Source organism: Thamnophis sirtalis, unplaced genomic scaffold (genome assembly GCF_051295495.1).
Source record: "Thamnophis sirtalis isolate CommonGarterSnake01/CBP01778 unplaced genomic scaffold, rThaSir2_p1.2 scaffold_11, whole genome shotgun sequence".
Classification (NCBI taxonomy): Eukaryota; Metazoa; Chordata; class Lepidosauria; order Squamata; family Natricidae; genus Thamnophis; species Thamnophis sirtalis.
In genome coordinates this window covers 15,026,273-15,047,047 of record NW_028261391.1, presented here as the reverse complement: position 1 = coordinate 15,047,047, position 20,775 = coordinate 15,026,273, and the positions used below count along the sequence as shown (strand labels likewise).

Genomic DNA, 20,775 nt, shown 5'->3' with positions numbered 1-20,775 from the left:
AATCAGCCTCACTGCATAAGTGACAGAATTTTGAAGACAGAAAGTTTGTCTCGTTGTGCAGTAAAGTAGAGATTTTTTTTTATAAACAATTTTTTTTACTAAACAAACAACACACAAAAATGATCATCTTACATTACATCTTGTAGAAAGTGTGTCAATTGGTTACAATTAGCTTTCGTGCATCTCTTCCAGAATCATTACTTACATTCATATCGAATATCAAAGTTCTTAATGAGTCTTACTTTCAACATATCATAGTTCTCATTTAACTGAAATTGTTTTAATGTCCTTTTGCCTAGAATAATCCATAGTTAAAAAACACAACCACCTAATGGCATTTCATTAATTATTACAAAGTCATCCAATAGCCTTAAACCTTTATAACACATTCTAAATAAAAATTAGTTGACAAAATATCTAAGCCCTTTTCTCCCCTCAAATCACTGTTTACAATGTGTGTCCACGTTCCTTTTGTTATGATAGTACATGTATGTATCATTAACTGTATCCCTTATCCTTATCATTCCATTGTTATTTGTTATAATTAATACTGGTTAACAAAAAATCCTTTACTGTTATATCTATTTTCTTCTCATCAAACCAACATATATGTATTGCCCTTGTCAATTATTTTTTAACATAACCATCTATAAATTACTGAATTACTACTTACTAATTATAAAACAGTTAAATTTTTTGTTATCTACTTTCATATATCCAATAACATTATACCTTTATAACATATTCAAAATAAAAATTAATTATTTAAATTTCTAAACTTTTCCCCCCCAAATCATTATTTGCAATTTCTATCCAAATTCCTTATATTAAGCCAGTACATGTATATGTCATTAACTATAAGTCTTATCATTTCATCATTGATATTATTATCATTAATGTTTGTAACAAAATCATTTATTACTTATATCCAGCTTCCTCACCTCCAGCCAACATAGAAATATACCTTGTTACCATTATCAACTATTTATTTAAGCAAGCAATCTAAGGAGTTATTAAATTCCTACTAACTAATCATCAAACTTAACTACTATTATTATTATTATACAATTGTATCACAGCGGCCAGTTGTTTCGCCGGATTTGGCATTGGTTACTAGTCGGGCCCCACCCAGGGGCCTAGGACGTCGTAACATATTTTCGTAATATGCGTGCAGATCCAAGCAGTGCGGCTTTTTGCATTTGACTGATGGTGATTTTGTCAATTTTTAACTGTTTTAAATGTAATTCCAGTGCTTTTGGAATAGCACCCAGTGTGCCAATTACCACTGGAATTATCACTGCTGGTTTGTGCCATAGTCGTTGAATTTCGATTTTTAAGTCCCGGTATCTTGCGATTTTTTCAAGTTCCTTCTCGGCGACCCTGCTATCACCTGGTATTGCGATGTCTATGATTGTGACCTTATTTTTCTCAACCAGTGTGATGTCTGGTGTATTATGCGCCAGTATTTTGTCGGTTTGTATACGGAAATCCCACAAGATCTTGACCATCTGATTTTCGGTGACTTTTTCAGGCTGATGTTCCCACCAGTTTGTTGCTGTTTTAATATTATAATTTTTGCACAAATTCCAATGGATCATTTGTGCTACTGAATTGTGCCGCAATTTATAATCAGTCTGCGCGATTTTTTTACAGCAGCTGAGTATGTGATCAACAGTTTCATCAGCTTCTTTGCAAAGTCTGCATTTGGCATCATCAGAGGATTTTTCAATTTTGGCCTTAATGGCATTTGTGCGGATAGCTTGTTCTTGCGCAGCCAGGATTAGTGACTCTGTTTCTTTCTGTAATGTACCTGTTTTTAACCATAACCAAGTTTGTTCACTGTCCACTTTATCTTTTATTTTTTCCAGAAATTGACCATGCAGTGCTTTGTTCTGCCAACTCTCCATTCTTGATTTTATCACATCTTTTCTGTATTCTTGTTTCGTCTGTTGGGCCTTCAGTAGATTTTTGTTCTTTACTTCGATTAATAGATGTTCTTGACTTTCTTTTAAATAATCAGCCAGTGCATGTTTTTCTTCTTCAACTGTTTGCTTCACTTGTAATAATCCTCTGCCACCTGATTTTCGGGGCAGATATAGTCTATCAGTATCACCACGTGGATGTAAACTGTAGTGCATTGTCATTAGTTTCCTGGTTTTTCGGTCCAAAAGGTCCAAATCAGCTTGTGTCCAGTTAACTATGCCAGCTGTGTATCTTATAACTGGTATTGCCCAGGTATTTATGGCCTTGATTGTATTTCCACCATTCAATTTAGATTTCAAAATTTTCCTAACTCTGTTGGTGTACTCTCGCCTGACAATAGTTTTTACTTCTCCATGCTTGATGTTATCCAACTGCAGAATGCCTAAGTATTTGTAGGCTTCATTTTCTTTGCATTTAATTAGTTGGCCATTGGGCATTTCAATTCCCTCAAATGCAGTGATTTTGCCCCTTTTTATGGATACAGTGGCGCATTTTTCCATGCCAAACTGCATTGAAATATCGGTGCTGAATACTCGGACTGTATTTGTCAATGATTGGATTTCTATTTCTGACTTTCCATAGAGTTTCAAATCATCCATATATAGTAAATGCGAAATTTTTTCAGCTTTTTTGGCTGTTTGGTAGCCTAATTTCATTTTTTTTAAGATTACTGATAGTGGGATCATTGCGATGATGAAGAGAAGAGGTGAAAGTGAATCACCCTGGAAAATTCCTCGCTTGATATTAACCATTCCGTAGCTCTCATTCCCTATTGCCAACTCAGTTCTCCATTGTTTCATCGCCTTTTCAGTAAAGGATGTAATATTTTTGCTAATGCCAGTTGTTTCTAAGCATTTTATGATCCAACTATGTGGCAGTGAGTCAAATGCCTTTTTGTAATCAATCCAGACCATATTCAAGTTCGTTTTTCTGTTCTTACAATTTTCTAATATCATTTTATCAATTAGAAGCTGATCTTTTGTGCCCCTGCTCCTTCTTTTGTTGCCTTTTTGCTCTACTGGCAAGATGTTGTTTGTTTCCAAATAATCCATCATGTTATCTGCAATAATGCCTGTGAGTAATTTGAAGGTTGTTGGTAAGCATGTTATTGGTCTATAGTTTTCAGGTGTTGTTCCTTTAGTTGGATCTTTCTGAATCAAGTATGTTTTTCCAGTTGTCAACCATTCATCAATTTGGCCCTTTTGTAAAATTTCATTCAGTTGCCTCGCCAATATTGCATGTAAACTGGTCAGATATTTGAGCCAGAAACCATGTAATTGGTCCTTTCCAGGTGATGTCCAATTCTTTACCTTTTTAACTCGATTTTTGATCATCTCAGTTGTTATTTCTAATACTTGCATTTGTTTGTTGCCAATGCTTTTCTCAAAGTCATGTATCCACTTTGCTTCCTTGTTGTAGTCCTTTGCATTTTCCCACAATTCTTTCCAGAATTCAACTGTGGCCTGCTTTTCTGGTTTTTCACTTTTGGTGTCACCATTCACATTAAGACTTTGATAAAAACGCCGTTGGTCTGATCGAAATTGCTGATTTTGTTTATATTGGATGATTCGTGCCTCATATCTTTCAATTTTTCTAGCTGTTGCTGTTATCTGCTGTTTTACAATCTCTACAGCTTCATTGATGTTTCTTGTATCCAATCTATATCTTCTGATTAGCCGATCTATGATTTTGTTGTTTTTAAGCCGTTGCTCATGCATGTTCTTTAAGTTACTAGCATCTGCCCTTAATTTTTTGATTTTTTGTTCTAGACGGATTTTCCACTTTGGCTTTGATGCTTTTTCTGTTGTGTGACTAGGTACTTTAATTTTAATGTCTAGTTCATTAGTGACTATTACAGCTGCGCTGTACATTAACTGGTTTGTTTCCAAGATGGATCCCGGTTCAATTGTTGAAAACACTGCATTAACCATTTTCATGATAGGGGCCAAAATTTTCTTAGGCACAGTTTTTAGTGATGGTAAACGTTGCCTTTCCTCATTAAGCAGAAAATGCTCCATGATCTTATCCTTCAATTCTTTTTGTTTTTGAGTTAGTTCATCAGTTGGTTCAGTGATAACTGGTTCTAGTGGTGGTGATGTTATTTCCTCCCTGAGAGCTTCTTCTGGGAGTTCTACTATAGTGTCTTTAGTTGTGTCTTGAATCTCAGTTATTTCCGCTTGTGATATTGTTTTTTGGGTTTTGCAATTTGCCTGAATTTTCTCATGTTCAACTTCACTAAACACTTTATTCCGTATAATAAATCGCCTTTGATCTGCTAGTCGTTGTTCACTAACATTTGAATCTGGATATTGTTGTTTCCATAATTCATACATTCGCTTTAAATATCCTCTTTTTTCTGGCTCTGAGTTGTAGTAACAGGCCATTATGGCACGGTTTTCATCTGCACTATATTTTTGTCGTTTTGTTGGCTGGTCCACTTGTAGCCCACTTGTCGACGGATGTCCAGGGACCCCAACATCCGCCGCGGCCCTTGTTAACCCACGCGACGACCGATGCGGTATGGAATTCTTATTCGTTTTTTTCACCATATTGTATGGGTTGGCGGGGGGTTTTTTTACGGGACCAGATGCCAACCTGATCCCAACCTTCCCCCTTTCTCATCCGGGCTTGGGACCGGCAACGGCGGAGTTATTATTATTATTATTATTATTAATATTATTATTATTATTTTATTATCGATTTTCATATATCAACCTGTGTCCTTCCAGAAGGCCTGTAGTCTTATTTCTTTTGCCATTTGTGGAGTTAATTTTCTATTTATTTCCTCGGTAAAGTTTTTATGGACATCAAAGTAGAGATTAATTTGATCCTGGGCCTAACACCCTGTTGGTGAACCTATGGCACGGGTGCTGGATGTGGCACATAGAGCCATCTCTCCGGGCATGCGAGTCATTGCGTGTTGCTTTTCCAGGTCCTGGCATGCTGGGCAATTGGTCTTCACACATGTGGGAGTACCAGAAACCAGAAGAGCAGCATCCTGTTGCTCCTCCAGTTTCTGACATGCACATGTGAACCAGACAGCTGGTCTTTGCATGCGCGTGCATGCTAGAAACTGGAAGACCAGGTGGCTGGTGCGCATGTGCATGCTGGAAGCCAAAAGACCATCTTCCTGGTGCATGCATGCGCACTGGCTGGCTGCTCTTCTATGCATGCTCCCGTTTTGGCACTCAGTGCCAAAAAGGTTTGCCAACACTGGCCTAAAGTATGGGTGCTCTCTCTCTAACGAAGAATCTATCCATTAGTTGAGTCTCTGATGTTGCCTCTTGTCATAACTTCCCTCTGGGCAAACAGGGTTTAGTGTAAAAGTGATCAATAACCCCACTGCCATCCCAAATCAGAGAGGAGGACTAGCCTAGATACATGCTTTTCATGGTAGATTGTGACGTTTATCGGTATAAATCTTTCTAATAATACCTTTGTGTATGAAACACAATCCTGTTTATTAAAATTAGCATTTTCCTGCTCTCTTCAGGAAGGAAAATCCATGGGCAGAGGAAAATATCCTTTGCAGAATTTATTGCATACTGATTTACATTCTTGGATGCTTGTTATAATTGGTTTACAGAAGATACAATTTCTGGTGTTTCTTTCCTTGATTTATGACTCTTCTTTTTTCCATGGAAGATTTACTGTAAGTGACATGCATTGATGTGTGCTATCTATTTGTTGGACTGAAAACAGATCGAGCTGCAGATGGAAGGTGGACTTATCCACAGAAAAAGGTATGAAACCAATAAAGAAGAATATTTGTAGCTCAGGGTTGAAATGAAGGGTTATTTGTGCTCTCTGAACTTGGTTGTTTTCTTGCAGATATTTCATTACCCAAACTAGGTAACATCATCAGTGCTAGTGTCACTAGCTCATCTTCACTGGCACAGATGATCTTTCCTAGTTTGGGTAATGAAATGTCTGCAAGAAAACATCCAAGCTCAGAGAGCACCAGTCCAATACATCCAATAGTTAGAAGCTTTTATAGCTTTAATTTGGCAAGATTCTGTCCATTAGGAGTAAGTAAATAAAGGACTAAACTTCTCTGAACCTCACAATGTAGTCACTGACACCACTTTCAGTTATAGTGGTAGATAAGCTTAATAAATAAATACATTAAATACAGGTAGTCTTTGACTTATGACCACGTTTAGCAACATCACTAAAAAAAGTGACTTGTGACTGGTCCTTACGTCAGAAACACACGCAGGAGTGTGCACAAACTGGTAGTAAAAAAATTAGCAACCCACCTCTGGCCTGGTTGTGTGTGCCTTTTTAGTTGTTGATTGGGATGCTGATTGCCAGTAACTAGTTCACAAGTTAGTAGTAAATCAACACTCCTGTCGACTGATGAGATGCCCAGGCTTTAATCATTTCCCTGGCTATTTTTGTATCTGCTCAGCCAACAATTTTAGTAGCTTTGAAATTGAACGTATGTTCTTGTTCATTGCAATGTGAGGCTACACAGTGAGTTTGGGTTTCCTCGCCTGATTGATCGCTTGTGTTCTTGCAATATGATGGTTAGCTTCCTCCCCATCTGTCCTACATATTCACATAGGCAAAACATGCAGGGGATCCTGTAGATTACATTAGAAGTATCTCCCATCTCCAAGCAATCTTTGCAATGCATGATTTGTCCATTTACAGTAGACTCTGGGTGGTGTGCGATACCCACTTACAGATCTGATACTAAATAAAGTAATGAATTTGTCACTGAACAATGTTGTTCAGTGACAAATTCATTACTTTATTTAGTGTCAGATTTGAAATTAGGAATCAAAAGGGAATGTCCTCAATCTCTTGGCTATTGGCTATTTGGCTATTTAACGTGGAAATGCTGAAAATAGTAGGATCTTATATGGATGAATTGCTAATTATCAATGTTAACATAATGCATGCATAATTTTGGATATCTAGCCAATATGTCTTGACTTGTTAAAAGTTCCTTGCGATTGATGAAGATCTTATCATTTTTATTCTTCACATTAAATAGAGAACATCAATAGATTATTTCCCCTAGATCCTAAGTTTTAATTTTGTCTCCAGCCCAGTCAACCAAGCAAGAGCTGGAGACCATTTTGACACATCACAATTAAGGTGACGATTTTTGCTTCAGTCAGCTTAAAATGGGCTATGAAATCTTCAGTGGCCCAACTATCCGTTCATATTACAAATGCTTCCCTTCTCCTTTTCATTAACAAGAATCAGATGTTCCCATAAATATGACACGAGAAGGAATTAAATTTCTCAAAGGCAATGTAAGGTCAAAAGTAGGCATGAGAAGAATGCATGCTGATGAAAAATGCTTCATTTAAGTTAACATTCTCTCCTGGAGAATATTAACTTCAGTTCTGACTGAAGAAGCTTCTTGGATGAGAAGCGAAACGTCTTCAAAGAGAAACAAAGTCCAGTTGCCTTTTGAAAAAGCATCTTTGAGAAACCTAAATGACTGGAAATCTCTATAAACATTCTCTCCTGGAATTATAAATTTTATTTATTTTTATTTATTTATTTTCATAAGCATGAATTAGATAATTAGATATGTGTGTGTATGTGTGTGTGTGTGTGTGTGTGTGTGTGTGTTTTAAATTTGTGCTGATAAATAAATAAAGGGAGACTAGTAATCCCAGTAAGGGTATGGCTAGCTGATGAGAGCTAAATAGCTTGAAATAGATCTATTCTAGTCTCCCTTTATTTATTTATCAGCACAAATTAAAAAAAACACAAATATAACAAAGGCAACAGTAAAAATATTGGGTTTCTGTCGTGATGGACTCTTGTGATGAGCCGATTGACAGATGATGGAAGCAGTTAGCTTCCTCCCATAATTGGGGCTTACCAAGGGTTGTGACTATATATATATATATATATATATATATATATATATATATATATATATATATATATATATATATATATATATATATATATATATATATATATATATATATATATATATATATATATATATATGTATGTTATATTTATGCTGATAAATAAATAAAGGGAGACTAGTATAGATCTATTTCAAGCTATTTAGCTCTCATCAGATAGCCATACCCTTGCTGGGAATCGAACCTGTGCTCTATTGCCTCTTAGGCAGATGTGTTAACCATTGAGCTACAGGGCTCGACTCTTTAACAGCCAGGCCAGGGTGAAAGGTATATATTTAAAGTCACAACCCCTGGTATGCCCAAATATATGTATGTATGTATGTATGTATGTATGTATGTATGTATGTATGTATATAAAATGACTATGAATACATGAAATGAATATGAATACAAGAAAATATTAGGACAGGAACGGTAGGCACGCTGGTGGGCTTATGCATACCCCTTAAAGACCTCTTAGGAATGGGGTGAGGTCAACAGTAGACAGTCTAAGGTTAAAGTTGTTGGGGTTTGGGGAAGAAACCACTGAGTCAGGTAGAGCATTCCAGGCATTGACCACTCTGTTGCTGAAGTCGTATTTTCTGCAATCAATTTTGGAGCGGTTTGCCATAAGTTTGTATCTGTTGTGTGCTTGTGTGTTGTTGTGGTTGAAGCTGAAATATTCATTGACAGGTAGGACATTGTAGCAGATAATTTTATTGTTCTGTAGTTCCACACTAGCTGCTGGGGCAGCTAGGGGTGGTTATAGGAATATTCCATATATGCAAACTTCATAAAAATGTTCTATTTTCCCAACCCTGTTGCTTTCTTGGTATTTTGGATGGCGATTTTGTCAATTTTTAACTGTTTTCACTGGAATTACATTTAAAATCACCATCAGTCAAATGCAAAAAGCCGCACTGCTTGGATCTGCATGCATATTACAAAAATATGTTATGACGTCCTAGGCCCCTGGGTGGGGCCCGACTAGTAATCAATGCCAAATCCGGCGAAACAACTGGCTGCTGTGATACAATTCTGTTGTTGCGATAAAATAATAATAATAGAGGTAGAGACCCAATATATACAGACCCAAGGTCTGTCACTCCTAATTTTTAAAAAAGGCTTCTTCCTGTATATATTTACTAGGATTGTAAGATCATTTTCAGAGATGTTTTCTCCAGGACCCAGTGCCAAATCATGTAAGGCAGGTAATTATTAGGGATATGACATTGTGAGTTATGGAAAAGTGAGTTTCTGAGAGGGAGTGAAGTTGGCAGTGAAGTCTGCTCTTTTCTAAGCATATTTACAAAGATGAATACTATTTTAGTCTATGGAGATTCTCAGTCATCCAGCTGATGGCTGTCCCAAAGGTGCTTTTGTAAAGGCAACTGGGCTTTCTTTGTTTTTTTCCTTGAAGAGGTTTTTTCTCCTCCTCCAAGAAGCTTCTTCAGTTCTGAAGACCATGAAGACCACGAAACATCTTCAAAGAAAACACAAAGAAAGTCCAGTTCCTTTTGAGAAAAGCATATCTGGATATTTTAGGTATTTATGACAAGGAAGAAGAAAGGACTAGCTTGTAAATAATGTTTCCTCCAAAACTTTCAAATTCAGGTTATATCGAAATTTGTCCTCCAATGATGAACTGCTACAATCTTTATTATCCAATTTTCATAAAAAGGAAATGGAGCAGTGGTGAAATTCAATTACCTTCCTTACTGGTTTGCAAATGGGAGCACGCGCGCATGCGCAGAAGGTTGTGCATTACGTCGGGGCAGGTGAGCGGAGCCTCCTGCAGCCACCACTACTGTTTCGTCCAAACCAGAGAGAACTGACTGAATATCACTTCTGAGATGGAGCCATATTGACTATCCGAGATAGCCTTTCCATGTCTCAAGGAAATTTGTGTGCTTCAACTAAAGCTGCAAACAGATCAGGAGGCAGCAGCTGTTTTTATATTTGGAAAAGGGAGATCAAATAATCTTTCTGTCTTTATTCCAAAGAGCTTTTGGAGAAAGCTTTATTTTTAAATGAAAAGCATCATACCATTCTACTTTAAGGTTATACTTAATGCAAATGTATGGCTTAAATATGGACCAAATGTTCTTCTTTCCACCCTTCTTTGTTTAACTGCTACCCAGTAAAGAATACCAGAACTTGAAGATTGGATGGTTCTAATAAACATATCATCCTAACATTATTATTGGTATCTGTGTCATTTACCATTCTGATACATGAAGAACCTAGTTCTAAATCCATGGTTTTCTTTAAAGAAAGGTCCAAGCTTCTACTGTTGTTTCCAGAAGCTGAATTGCTCAACACAATAGGTAAGCAAATATATATATATATATATATATATATATATATATATATATATATATATGTGTGTGTGTGTGTGTGTGTGTGTGTGTGTGTGTGTGTGTGTGTGTGTGTGTGTGTGTATATGTATATGTATATATATATGTATGTAGTAGGTTCAAATCCCAGTAAGGGTATGGCTAGCTGATGAGAGCTAAATAGCTTGAAATAGATCTATACTAGTCTCCCTTTATTTATTTATCAGCACAAATAAAAAAAAAACACAAATATATGTATGTATGTATGTATGTATGTATGTATGTATGTATGTTTAGAGTCACAACCCCTGGTAAGCCCCAATCATGGGAGAAAGCTAATTGCTTCCATCATCTGTCAATTGGCTCGTCACAAGAGTCCATCACGACAGAAACCCAATATTAAAAAATATAGTAAAAAATATTGGGTTTCTGTCATGATGGACTCTTGTGACGAGCCGATTGACAGATGATGGAAGCAATTAGCTTTCTCCCATGATTGGGGCTTACCAGGGGTTGTGACTCTAAATATATACCTTCTTCCCTGGCTTCAGCTGATAAGGAGGAGACCTGTGGCATAAGGGCTAAGACGTTTGCCTAAGATGCAATACAGCACAGGTTCGAATCCCAGTAAGGGTATGGCTAGCTGATGAGAGCTAAATAGCTTGAAATAGATCTATACTAGTCTCCCTTTATTTATTTATCAGCACAAATAAAACACAAATATATGTGTGTGTGTGTGTGTGTGTGTGTGTGTGTGTGTGTGTGTATATATGGCAAATGCCACTCACTCATCATGAAATCTCCAGAACTGTAAGGCCTACAAACTTGAAATTTGGCACATATGTTCCTCTTAGCTTTAGGTGCTTGCTAAGAAAGGATTTTCCGCAATGACTATCAGATCATTAGTATTTCTTATACAGTAATTAACATGGTCTGATGCTAAAGAGTTCTACTCTCCCTCCCCATCTGAAAAGAACTCTGTTCCAACTGCCAGTTGCCTTATATTAATGCACTCTGATGTTAAGGAGTTAGACATTCTACTCCCCCTCCCCTCCTGAAAAGAACTCTGTTCCAACTGCCAGTTGCTCACATTCCGTTACCTCAGTTCAAACTGGCAGACATTCCACTCCTTCACTCAGGAGTGGTCTGGGGCTCCTTACAGTACTAAATGTCGGTACCTCACCAAAATGTATCTGCCTCCCACCTATGAAACTGCTTCTGGACTCAAGGCAACCAGAGCGATATTCCCTTATGTGTTTCAATCACTGACCACCACTGAGCCAACAGATGGTGAACTGAATTTCTCCTGCATAACCCAATCACATAGTTTTGTCGCGAAGCATGGGTAGCCAGGTAGTTATCAATAAAGGAGAATATTTGTAACTCAGGGTTGAAACTCGGGGTCCTGGTGTTCTCTGAGCTTAGCTGCTGTCTTGCAGACATTTCCTTACGCAAGCTAAGTAACATCATCACTAGCACTGATGATATAACCTAGTTTGAGTAATGTATGCAAGAAAACAACCAAGCTCAGAGAGCACCCAAGACTCCTCAATGACAGAGTTAATTCGGCAATTCGTCTTCTAGGCAGCCGCTCAAGAATTCCTCTGATTTTGTTCAGAGGAATTTTGTTTATATCACTAAAGATGTTAGTCACATTGTGTTTTACAATGATAGCACAGTATTCCAGTCTGTCCAGTTTCTAACGCAGTGGATTTTTAAAAAAAATCAATTTCCTAACATTTGTAATATCTTCTAACACAAAACATCTTTCTGTACATTATCTCCTAATATTGTGTAGGTGTTAGGTAAGTTCCCCATTGGGAGAGCGAGTACGTTCAGCCAAGCGTTGTGAGAGTTGTGTTGGAGAACACACAAACCAGCATACAGAGAGACTGCAGTTTAAATAGGCTTTTACTTTCGTGGAAATAGAGGTATCAGAGTCCATCAAACAGTCCAAGTCATACACTAATAAAGTCAGTCATCAATGTCTTTCAGTTAAGGGTTAATCCAAATAACATAGTCCGGTATCATATAATCAGTTCAGTACTCAAAATTTGCTAACAGTTGCAAAACTTACAATAGCTCACGGCACTCAGATCAGATCAGCCCAGCATCTAACAAAACAGAGAGCTAACAGTCATTCTGGCTCCCTCTTATGGCCGATTGAGGAAAACAGCAACCAATCACATTTTACAGTATGAATTAAAGAAACAGGTACAACATTGTTACATGATTTATATATTGCCAACCCAACCGTTAGAATCATATTCTGGCTAATAATCTGGCTAAGAACCATTTTAAAAAATCACCTTGTTTTCACTTGATGGCCAAGTAAATCGCCATGATTTTCAAATGAGGATGTCCTTGGGGTTAGCTGTCTTTTCAAACATAACCACCACCATTTGAATGTAGCATTCAATAGTGTACATTTCCCCAATTTTATTGGGGAAAGATAAATGCTAGTGGTCTTCATCTGATGCTCCTACTTGTCTTACGGTACAGCCCTGGAGGGAGGAGAACAACCCATTTTGCTTTCATTGGAATGCATGGAAGAATTCATTTTATTCTTTTCTGGGTTCACCAGCCACATGAGCAGCATTTATCTGTTTCTAATGATTGTCTGCTAAATTTTGTGATTCTCTATATACATAGCATACAGGGAACTCCGATCCTACTGTTACAGCTACCATTGTAACTTTTTTTACTCTTTTATTCTACACATCCTGCAAACTTCGAATAATAGAATTGGAAGGGATCTCAGAGGTCTTCTAATCCAACCCCTTGCTTGAGCAGGAAACTTTATATCATTGCAGACAAATGTTTGTTCAATCTCTTTCAGTTCTGGAGCACACACAACTTCTGATTGGTTAATTGCTCTCACCATTAGGAAATGTCATTGGTTAATTGCTCTCACCATTAGGAAGTTTCTCCTTAGTTCTAGGTTGCTTCTCTCCTTGGTTAGTTTCCAGCCATTGTTTCTTGCTTTGTCTTTTGGTGCTTTAGAAATAGACAGTCACTTCTAGGAAACAGAATCAGTTCTCCTGCTTGAGCAGGGGGCTGGACTAGAAGACCTCTGAGATCCCTTCCAGCTCTATTCTATTCTAAATTATCTCGAGTTTGTAGGAGCCCTCAAATATTGGAACAGTGCTATCATGTACCCCCTTACCTTTCTTTTCATTAGACTGGACATACCCAATTCCTATAACTGTTCTTTGTATGTTTAAGCCTGCATCCCCCTAATCATTTTTGTTGCTCTTCTATACACTCTTTCCAGAGTCTCAACATCTTTTTTTGTATTGTGGTGATTAGAACTGGATGCAGTATTCCAAGTATGGAATACTGACAGTCCTTGATATCTACCTACTGCAATGCGCTCTACATGGGGTAGCCTTTAAAGAGCATTTGGAGACTACAACTCGTCCAGAATGCAGCCGCGCGAGTGATTGTGGGTGCACCTCGGTACACCCACGTTACACCTATCCTCCGCGAGCTGCACTGGTTACCGATCGGTCTCCGGATACGCTTCAAAGTGCTAGTCGTAACTTATAAAGCCCTTCATGGTATTGGACCTAGGCACTTGAGAGACCGCCTGCTGCCAATTACCTCCCACAGACCCGTTAGATCGCCCAGGGTCGGCCTCCTCCGGGTTCCGTCTACCAGCCAATGCCATCTGGCTACCACCCAGGGGAGGGCCTTCTCTGTTGCAGCTCCGGCCCTTTGGAATGAACTCCCCGCGGAGATTCGGACCCTCACCCCTCTCCAGGCCTTCCGGAAAGCCGTCAAAGCCTGGCTATGCTGGCAGGCCTGGGGTTGATGAGTTCCCCTCCCCACTCGACTTGTATGGCTGTATGACTCTTGTGTATTTTAATTACGTGTATTGTGTTTGTATCCCCTTTCCCCTTTTGAGTTATTCGCCGCCCTGAGTCCCTCCCGGAGAAGGGCAGCATACAAATAAATTAAATCTTAAATCTTAAATCTACAGGGTGTTGCAACTGCAGTATTCAACAAATTACCAAAACCACTATAAAAAGCAAAAGAATAATTTTTTTTTTAAAAAGCAGGTTAAAATGCAACTATCTCTAAGGAGCATCAAAGCTTTAACAAATATCCAAGAGAAAATGGGAGCAATCTCCTCTGTTTGAAAGGAAAGCTAACCAAGAGGGAGCGAGGTAAGTTAGTCAAGGAGAAGAAAAATAAACTAGCCAAGAGGGAACAACATTAGAAGCTTTGCCAGAAAAAAGATGATATGAGTAAGGATATGACTGACATACCTTTTCATCTGTTGATTTTAAGCATAGAAATACACTTTAAAAAATTCTATCCAACTTTTAACTGCTGATACAGAATTAATTCCTTATGCAAATTTTTGGGCATGTAAGATTGACAGAGATTGCCCTTCCTTTCTAATTCATCTTGGGGACATCTTGAGATGCGGTGCTGGTTACTGCTTCTCCGGCTTTAAAAAAAGGATTGGATTAATTGATGGAAGCTTTGGGAATCAAAAAGCAGAGATCTCACCCTGCCAACAAAAGTGTGTATAGTCAAGGCTATGGTTTTCCCAGTTGCCATGTATGGCTGTGAAAGTTGGACCATAAGAAAGGCTGAGCACCAAAGAATTGAGGCCATTGAACTGTGGTGCTGGAGAAGACTCCTGCAAGTCCCTTGGACTGCAAGGTGATCAAACCAGGCAGTCCTAGAGGAGATCAACCCTGATTGCTCTTTAGAAGGCCAGATCCTGAAGATGAAACTCCAATATTTTGGCCACCTAATGAGAAGGAAGGACTCACTGGAGAAGAGCCTAATGTGGGGAAAGATTGAGGGCAAAAGAAGAAACGGGTGACAATGAATGAGGTGGCTGGCTGGATTCACTGAAGCAGTAGGAGTGAGCTTAAATGGACTCCAGACGATGGTGGAGGACAGGAAGGCCTGGAGGAACATTGTCCATGGAGTCGTGATAGGTCGGACATGACTTTGCAACTAACAACAAATGGGAATCAACGGCTATTAACTTTAATGGCAGTGTGGCTTCCTCTGAAGGCCATCTGCTAGGAGACTAGTAGGCTTCCTGCTACAGTTGGTTGGCCAATGTGACAACAGGCAGCTGGACTAGATGGACATTGCTTATGTTCTTACTCCAAGGTGCATTTCCTTGGAAAATGTTGTGTTTCTCCTCCAAGAAGCTGCTTCAGTTCTTTTGTTTCCCCCATTTTCTACAAAGTCTGCTGACTTTCTACTCTTTACAGCTGCATTTATTTTCAGTAAGGATAATAAAATTAAAGCGCTCTAAATTTGGAAGGAACCACAAGCACCCTTGAGTTCAGCCCTCTGTAGTGTGAAAGAAAACCAATGAAACATCCTTAAGAGCCTCTTCTGAAAAACCTCCAGGGAGTGAGAACTTCCAGCCTCTGTAGATAGGCTGTGCCACTTTATATACATCTTACTGACAGAAATCCCCCCCACCCTTATATTTAAACTAAATATAGGTAGCTGCAACTTACACCCATTATTATTTCTGGTTTCTATGGCAGTGAAATATAGCTCCTGATGATGTATCCTATGGCATCCTTTATATACCTGAACAATGAAACTGAGTCTTCGGAGGGGTTTGAATATCCCAGATTTTCTTAGCCTTCCCTGACATTAGGCTTGTCCTCATCTTTGTCATTGTCCTCTGAACTCATTCTAACCTGTCAATATTCTTTTGGAAATCTGGGGTATGGACTCACCTGTACAGAGTAGAGGGAGATAAGTACTTCAGATATCTTAGAAACAGTGGAGACTTTCACATTTTGTTTCCACTAGTTTGCTTCTGTGCGTGCACCCAGCCTCAAAATCTGCCTAAATAGGACAGCATAGAGCTGGGGCAGGTAGGCAGGCCCATCCGCGATTTCCACTACCAGTTCGGGGTAATTGGTCTGAACTGGTTGAATACCACCTCTACGTAAATATAAAGTTTCTCCCAATGTAGCTCCGAACAGTATTAGTCATTCTAGAAGCTCTCTCATTCTGCTGGCTCATATTCAGATAGTGGTCAATAATTTCCAATACCGTAGGGGCTGTCACAAAGAAGAGAGAGTCAAGCTATCCTCCAAAGCATCTGAGGGTGGAAACTAATCAAGGAGAGAAGCAACTTAGAACTAAGGAGAAATTTCCTGACAGTTAGAACAATTAATTAGTGGAACAACTTGCCTCAAGAAGTTGTGAATGCTCCAACACTGGAAGTTTTTAAGGAGAGATTCGATAACCATTTGTCTGAAGTAGTGTAGGATTTCTTGCCTAAGCAGGGGGTTGGACTAGAAGACCCCAAAGGTCCCTTCCAATTCTGATATTCTGTTTTCTGTATTTGCAAATTGACTGCAACACCTTCACATATTAATGTTTCTTCCCACGGCAACTTCCTTACTATTTATCCTAGTTTATGAGAATCTGACCTTTCTAAAACCCATGGTTGGAGTTGGTTGATCTGTTGATCAAGAGTCAAGAAACCTAAGAATGCATGGTCGCTTGTATCAAAATACCCATTATTTTAATATCTTCAATAAACTTATCCCTGATACTAAAGATTAAATCCAAGGTAGGAGACCCTTTAGTCTCTAAATAAAACTTCAAAAGAAAAAAAATATGTCAAGAATTCATCTAGCATCTTGAATTGTTTGGCAGAATTCATTTTCCAATAGATAGCTGCGTAACAGAAGTCTCCCATCACAACCATTTCATGCTTTTTTGAGAGTTCAGGTATCTACTTCAGATACTGTCCGGTATCTACTTTAATAAATCTTTGCTCACTTCTTCTGATTGGTTTTATGGTCTGCAGCAGAGTCTGCAAGGATCCTTCCTATTCCCTTGTCCTTTCATCTGAACCCAGATGCTTTTAAAGTGTGTTACTATTGATGGACCACAGAGCTGGTAAGTTCATTCCTGACAATATTAATTGGATAGTGTGCAATATTAATTGCATATTTGGCACTGTTACTTGCATTCTGTAGCTTTCCCAAGTAGACAGGAAACCTAACCAGAAGAGCTAATTCTACTCTATTATACGATTCCATTAACACAAGCATGCAAATTTGAACTTACAAATCTCCCACTGTCTCTTTTTACATTCTGCTAAACTAGGGAGGGTCCTGTCTGATGTTTTTCTTTCTTGGCTTGCTATGCAACTGTGGGGTCCCCCTCCCCATTTATCTGATCAATCCCTAGACAGCGTCTCATCTTCATTTCCTAAGGTAGATTCCATATACCATAACATATATTTCACCCAACTGCTGAGATTACTGGTTTGGCTCTAATAACATTTATAGTTGGTTTAAAATAAATATTTTTTAGGATGTGTGCTGAGGAAATTTTGCTTGGTGTAAAAACAACCCTAATTATATCAGATATTAGGAAAAATCAGGGTCGGATAAGGCTGGAAGGACGTCTCTCCATGTGAATATAGATTTTTAATGCTCACTTTTATTACTTCACGAATTGTATTCATGCATACAAAAGACTTTTCTCCTCTTGTGAAATATGAGCCACAAGTATCTATACAGCGTAATGAACATAATGTATAACAAGTATTATCATCCAAATTGTGGCTCACCCAACTATAAGTAAGTTAATAAAAAGATCACTTGAGTAATTTGTACAATATTTCCTATCCCAGTAATTAAGAAACAGTGGCATACTTAAAGCAGCCATTCGTCTTCCAGAAGGTTCTTTGTATAAGAGAATGAAACGAGTTTTAATTTCTGTTCTAGCTACACAGCTACTTTCCCAGGTAAGTGACATCTGGGTGACTACTATTTTGCGACAAAGTCAAATAGCTGTAGTTTAATTTATGATCTATCTTTAGGGTGGGCGAAACAGCCATATCATATCACTTCCCCTTCAAACCCAGGTATTTTCAAAAGTATTGCTTAAAGTTAAAGAGCTGCTTTGCATGCATGAAATATTCCAGTGGTGTTGAGAAGTTTTGACAGACTCTGTAGCATATCGTTCATTACAGAGATGGTTCATTCTGGGAAGGCAAGAAAGCTTAGGTGAATTAAATTCAATTTATTTTCTTCTTGGAGGAATACAAGAAGGGAGGGGGGGTTAACTTGCCATATCCAACCCATTGCTCACTGCATGTTCTGCAATGCACAGGTGGTCATCCAAGCATTGATCAAATCCTTCCATGCCCCACCTGACTTTAATTAAAAAGAAATAAAATAGGAAGTTGCAAAGTTGCACAATTAAGCTTCAACTTTCAGCATCAGGTTTATTTCAAAAAATACCTTGGGGGCCCCTGTACAGAGTCTTAGAAATAGTGGATAGTTGTAAGCCATTGCTTTGTTTGATATGCCCAACAGGGAGGAAGGAAGGGAAGGAAGGAGGGAGAGAAGGGAAGGAAGGGAAGGAAGGAAGGAAGGGAAGGAAGGAAGGAGGGAAGGAAGGAAGGGAAGGAAGGAGGGAAGGAAGGGAAGGAAGGGAGGAAGGAGGCAAAGAAGGAAGGAGGTAGGGAGGGAAGGAAGGGAAGGAAGGAAGGGAAGGAAGGAAGGAGGGAAAGAAGGAAGGAAGGAGGGAGGGAGGGAAGGAAGGGGGAGGGAAGGAAGGGAAGGAAGGAGCGAAGGAAGGGAAGGGAAGGAAGGAGGGAAAGAAGGAAGGGAAGGAAGGAAGGGAAGGAAGGAAGGGAAGGAAGGAAGGGAAGGAAGGAAGGGAAGGAAGGAAGGAGGGAAGGAAGGAAGGAAGGGAAAAATATCACAGTGTATAGTTTATACTATTCTCACTGTATAAATGGGGCATAATAGTCTCCCCTCAGTGTGACTGCAGAGTCTACATCCAACTATAGATCACATTGTGACTGGCTATAAGCTGAGAACATATATTGGGCCAGTATCTGATTTTTTTTAACATAAGCGATGCTGTGCTTTAATGGCTAGATGGCCTAGACCAGGACTGTCAAACTCCCAGCTTGTGGGCAAGATGCATCGTGGGCTGGCCACGCCCATGCCCGGTTTAGTGAAGGGAAAAAAATCCGGATACATCACATGATGCCACTGTGATGACATGAGCTTGATACCCCTGGCCTAGCACTGGTATACTGAATATAGGTCTTTTTAATATTCATATTTTTACATCTTGAAGAAATGTTTATATAGATTGCAAAGTCCATGTATGATATGTCATACGCTAAACAAACAAGCAATCAATCAAACAATATGAATAGTAAATCTTTTAGGGAACTCAAGGGGAGCTGGCAGCAGCTAATAACAATCTCAGGTATTTTACCAATTGATGCCATGGCGTCCTCTAAGAAGTAAGATAGAAAAGACAGTTCTTCAGATTCCTCTGCCTTAGGGTAAGTTATAAATTCTCTAACATAGCAGCCAGATCAGAATCACCTCTCAAAAATATGAAGTGCGGTGGAGGCGCAGTGGTTAGAGTGCAGTACTGCAGGCTACTTCTGCTGACTGCCGGCTGCTTGCAATTTGGCAATTCGAATCTCACCAGGCTCAAGGTTGACTCAGCCTTCCATCCTCCCAAGCTCAGTAAAATGAGGACCCGGATTGTTGGGGGCCATATGCTGACTCGGTAAACTACTTAGAGAGGGCTGTAAAAGTGCTCTGGAGCAGTATATAAGTCTAAGCACGATTGCTATTGCTATCTGGGATCACTTCCCAGATCTTATGATCTAGAGATACTAATATAGCCACATATCCCATGTGGATGTTAGGTTTGTGAAGGATAGAACTTGGAGTAAAGGTATGCATACTTCACATTAGTTCAATAAAACTGCATGGATTTGTAGCATGATCAGGACTAATGAATGCAACTTGAATGAAGATGGGGAAAATGCAGCCTATAGCTACCATCTATGGTCTTCAACAATCTGGACAAGCACTGCACTATTTTCTATCTAGATGTCGCTACTTAGTAATTATCTAGATCCAGAGAATCCTCAACCTACGACCACAATTGAGCTCAAAATTTCTGTTGTTAAGTGAGACATTTGTTAAGTGAGTTTCGCCCCCTTTTACAACCTTTTCTGCCATAGTTGTTAAATGAATCACCGAAATTGATAAGTTAGTAGCACAGTTGTTAAGTGAATCTGACACTCCCCATTGATTTTGCTGGTCAAAAGGTTGCAAAAGGGGATCACATGACCTTGGGATACAGAAACGGTCATAAGTATGAGTCATAATTTTGATTACATGATCATGGGGATGCTACAAAGGTTGTAAGTGTGAAAAACAGTCATAAGCAGGGGCGGGGTATTGGGGGTTCAGACGGGTTCAGGCATTCCTCTAGCTAGGATTCTGCCCAGTTTGGTGAACCCTGAAATGCCACCCCTGGCTGGCCACACCCACCCCTCCCAGGAGTCTCCATGGTGTGGCCTGTTCATCATGCCAGGTAAGTGCAGGGCCCGTGTGGAAGCTGGGGGAGGGGGGGGGGAAACAGGCCTACTGGAGATTCCGGAAGTCTAGAAATGGGCCTGTTTCCGGCCTCCGGAGCCCGGAGAAGCAGTTTTCACCCTCCCAGAGGCTCAAAGAAAGCCTCCGGAGCCTTCCCTGTACTTTCAATGTACGGTATTGGTTCTACTCCCATTG

The 20,775-nt window shown here is 39.2% G+C and overlaps 1 protein-coding gene across 2 annotated transcripts in view; it reads right to left on the bottom strand.

Moving 5' to 3' along the window:
* Positions 1–20,775, bottom strand: part of SPATA16 (spermatogenesis associated 16) — a 209,127-nt gene that overhangs the window by 149,114 nt on the left and 39,238 nt on the right. The gene's annotated exons all lie outside the window — the stretch shown is intronic.